We start from the raw sequence: 4668 nt of genomic DNA, 5'->3' as shown, positions 1-4668 counted from the left end.
TATATATATATATATATATATATATATATATATATATATATTGCTATCTACTCTCAACACATTGCGCGATCCAACACGGTCAATGTGGTGATCCTTGGCGAGATTCTGCTCAATCTTCATATTATTTACTCGGCAAGCTAAAGGAATTGTTAACACGTTGGGCAAATTGCTTAGCAGAATTTTATCCAGCTTTACGTTCTGAATTCATACTCTGACTATGTAGACTTCCCATTCCATCTTTCCAAGGCCAATAAAATACGTACCAGTTGAGCACTCAGGTCAATGTAATTGACTTCCTCCGTACCCTGAAATTTCTTCGCAGCGTTTCGTCCGCCTTTACGTTCGGAGTTACAAATCCGCTGAGGTCGATGAGGTCGACTTTGCCCTTCATCCTTTCTGGATCGATAAAATAAGTACCACTTGAGTACTGGGGATGATGTATTCGACTAATCCCCGTACCCTTAAGCCCAAATTTGAAGCCATTATTATTAAAGCTGTGCGCTAGAAGAATCGTTACAACACTGGACGAAATGCTTAGCGATATTTAGCCCGGCGCTACGTTCCGAGTTTAAATTCCTCCGAGTTCGACCTCGTCTTTCATCATTTCTGGGTTGATACATTAAGCACCAATTGAGTATTTGGGTCGATGTAATCGATTTAACCACTCCCCACAAATTCCAGGCTTTGTGCTTATTGTAGAAAATATTATTAACATTATTTTATATAGTATAAAATGGTCATGAAATAGAAATTATCGTAACTAGTTAATGAAATGACAATCAGACTAACTAGTTCATGTCAGTATGACGGGTCGTTTTAATGGTTATCTTTCGCCGGAACGCTACGTATAAGTGTTTGCAAATGAACGTACGTGAAATTATTGCTTGGTATTTCATATTTCCTCCTTTCATTTTGTATAACAGCCTGTTTATTGCAACACGAAGGAAGAATGAGAATACCTATACTGTCTACGAGAAGAGGCACAACTTACACACGGCGTATTGAGTGTTTCACTGACGGAAAACATGTCTCGTGTAAAACTAGTCAAGTCAAAAGTTCTTTAGAAAGAGATCTCATTGTTTCCTAGTAAAACTGATTCTCTCAAGGAAGAAAGTGTCGTTTATGATGTTACTGCAGATGGTATAATATTTTGTGCCTATACACTTTTGCTGTTTTATGTATTGTACAAGTTTTGCCAAACAACGGGAAACACGTGAAATCTAGACATGGACTCACGGATATTAAAGCAGCTAGTTTGTAGCATATTGTCGAATATCTGATACTTCTATTAATAATATAACTATCTGCTGAGTTGCAAGGCTATTCCATTGGCAAGTTCTTTAGCTCTAAGTTATGAGCATTTGTATCGTGGATAGCAAATGAAGCAGTATTAATAGAAACATAAATTGTGACTTCTATATTGTCAAAATTTAAATATGCATGCCCGAAAATCCAGCAATTAGAAAGAAAAAAATTAGTAAAGCAACCAGCATATCTGTCTGTCTGTCTGTCTGTCTATCTATCTACCTATCTTAGACTCATTTATTGTATATGTAATAAGTAAAACAATAAACGATCAATGCAGATTTTTGTGGTAATTGTTTAGTATTATATGCGATTACTATGTGAAATATAAACAGGGTCTATTACAAATGTAGTCTATGCAGTCAAAGCAAAATACAAAGAGAATCTTTGACGTTCGCTTACTCACTAATTAAGATTCATGTAAAGATAAGAAAACTCATATAATCAACATATAATAAATGACTCAAGTGAATTTAGTACTGCTTTTGTTGCTTGTTTTTAATGATTTTATCTTAATGTTTGTGCTTGTCGCCAGTTTTAATAAAGTGAATTCGATAAATATGTGTACCATTTATTAACATTCATAGTGCACGGAAAAGGTGACGGGGCCAAAGGAGTTTTTCATCAAAAGAAGCCATCTTAACATATTGTTATTATTAATGTAAGAAGCTTAAACAATGGCAATTTCGATGATAGTCATCTTGCAACTTGAACATCAAACAGATGTGAGAGATATTTTATGATTTTCTCTCGTCTAGTTAGTAACTTTATTTGTTCTTAACACGAACTAAATTGAAAATCAGTTCCAACGATATCCATTATTGCCAGAATTTAAGGTTTGTTGTCTTGTATTCTTATGTGTAGCTGTATAGTTTAAATCAATATAAAGTGGCTATTGTTTGTAATCCACTGGGTGTCATATTATTAGCTTCGAATTTTGGCACAAAGCCAGCAATTTAACATGAGGAAGTAAGTCGATTAGATCGACCCCTGTGCTCGACTGGTAATTATTTTATCGATCCTGAAAGGCACAGTAGACCTCGGCGGATTTTAACTTAAAATGTAAAGACGGACAAAATGATACTACGCATTTTTTTCGGCGTGCTAACGATTTTGTTAGCTCACCGCCTTTGGGAGTCTTGATATTAGAAAAACATGTTCTGTGGTAAATTTTCTGAGGAGACACATTTATTGCATACAGAATTATGCTTTAAATGAACACACATTAACTGCATCTCTCTCTCTCTCTCTCTGCTATTGTTAAGTAATTTCATTAATAACACCAGATACTTTCAAAGGAGAGTATAGATTTTGTGAATTTCTCTCTCTCTCTCACTTTCTCTCCTTATACATACGCACACACACACACACACACACACACACACACACACACACACACACACACACACACTTCTTACATTTTACAATTCCTAGAAAAATGATATCTAACAAGTAAACTGTAAAAAAATGATGTCTGTCTTTTCAATAGTTTGTATATTATTTAAGTACGTATTCAGGATAAAGGAATCAAGTTTGAGATTACAATAGCATTGTGTTTCGTTTGAAAACATAATGAGGTTTCCTTAAGAGATGTATAATAAATCAGCTTATTCGCATTATATTACTCATACTTCTTTTCACAATCGAAAAAGAAATTTATCACGTGAGTTTCAATCATCAAACCATGATAGATCTTATGATATTCATGAATAATGGTGTCTCTATTTTAGCGAGACAAGGGTATTATTTTAAATCAAATCAAAATGCTATACATATTTAGAATTTTAACGGTTGTGAAGCTAGATGTGCTTTAAAAGGTGCTCTCGTTCAGCTACATAGACAGGACATAGATATATGGCGAAATGAAAACAGTGGTTGATGTTCGGTTCAAGAAGTTCAAACAGGATCAACATATTTATATAATATCCTTGCATACAGTCATAAACACAACCATACTTAATCCTCCTGTCTCTCTTTCTCTCTCCCTCTCTCCGTGTTTATATATTTATATAACGTATTTGGTGTTTATTGACGCAGACGCTCTACATCCACTCTTACTCCGAATTTCACGGAAACTATCATGAGGCATAAATAAATTTCTGAAAAATACGATTCGTACCGTTTATGAATGGTGCTGTGATGATTGCTTTTCTTTAACCATGAATCATTTATAATTGATTTTAAAGTGGTTTATGATATTTCAAATGAATCGAACCTGATAGATTATATTTTTGACCTGTGACAAAATATTCAAGTTTTCCAAAGCAGTAGATATAAAAAAAAACGTGAATAACAATAAAACGAATCACATTGCATTGTTACATGGTAGTATTCATACAAAATTCATATGCACTACACACACACACGCGTATATATATAAGTAAGTATATAATATAAATAAGATTCAGTTGAAATAGGTACTTAAATTGAGGCACCAAGCCAGTTCGGTATAGTCTGTACAGGTTAGGTGAAAAAAAGCAAATAAGTGACAAGGATGTCAAGTTCTCAGCGTATTACTGCCGTTTCAAGCGGCTTCATTTAATCGATCAATGTAAACATTACATCAATTTGAAAGAAACCGCTCTCCTCAAATACATTCTTCCACAAATATACCATAACGAAACAATGTTATTATTTTGCTTTCTAGCATTGATATTATTTTTTTCTAAAAATGGCTTATCCTTTATGTTGGAAATGTATATGGATATCTGCTCTGAGGAGAGCGGTTTCTTTCAAATTGATGTAATGTTTTCATTGATCGACGAAATGGAGCCACTTGAAACGACAGTAATGCACTGATACCCGGTAGACATCCGCGTTGCTTATATACATACGTGTGTGTGTGTGTGTGTGTGTGTGTGTGTGGAGTCGCAATGGCCCAGTGGTTAGGGCAGCGGACTCGCAGTCCTAGGTTCGGGGTTTTGATTCCCAGACAGGGCATTGTGAGTGTTTCTTGAGCGAAAACACCTAAAGCTCCACGAGGCTCCGGCGAAATCTGATGTACTCTTTCACCACAACTTGCTCTCAATACTTCTTTCTGTTATTGTTGCACCTGTATTTCAAAGGACCAATCTTTTCGCATTCTGTGTCACGCTGAATCTCCCTGACAATTACATTAAGAGTACACATAATTCTGAAACTATTATACCAGTACTGAATATTGACATTATATTATCAGTAGACATCTTTTACAGTTATGCCTAATAATCAGCTGCTGCAATGAAATCTGCGGTGACCTACTGAGGAATGTAAAAAAGATTAGCGTTCTTTGATGAACTAGCTCAAAACCTGCACACACGCACGCACACGCACACACACACACACACACACATATATACATACATACATACATACATATATATA

At 35.0% G+C, this 4668-nt stretch overlaps 1 protein-coding gene across 1 annotated transcript in view; it reads right to left on the bottom strand.

Moving 5' to 3' along the window:
- Positions 1–4668, bottom strand: part of LOC128247382 (matrix metalloproteinase-14-like) — a 347384-nt gene that overhangs the window by 199308 nt on the left and 143408 nt on the right. The window lies entirely within an intron of this gene.

This window comes from Octopus bimaculoides, chromosome 3 (assembly GCF_001194135.2).
Source record: "Octopus bimaculoides isolate UCB-OBI-ISO-001 chromosome 3, ASM119413v2, whole genome shotgun sequence".
Lineage (NCBI taxonomy): Eukaryota > Metazoa > Mollusca > Cephalopoda > Octopoda > Octopodidae > Octopus > Octopus bimaculoides.
Note: the sequence above shows the minus strand (reverse complement) of the source record. Positions and strands in the feature narration are given on the sequence as shown.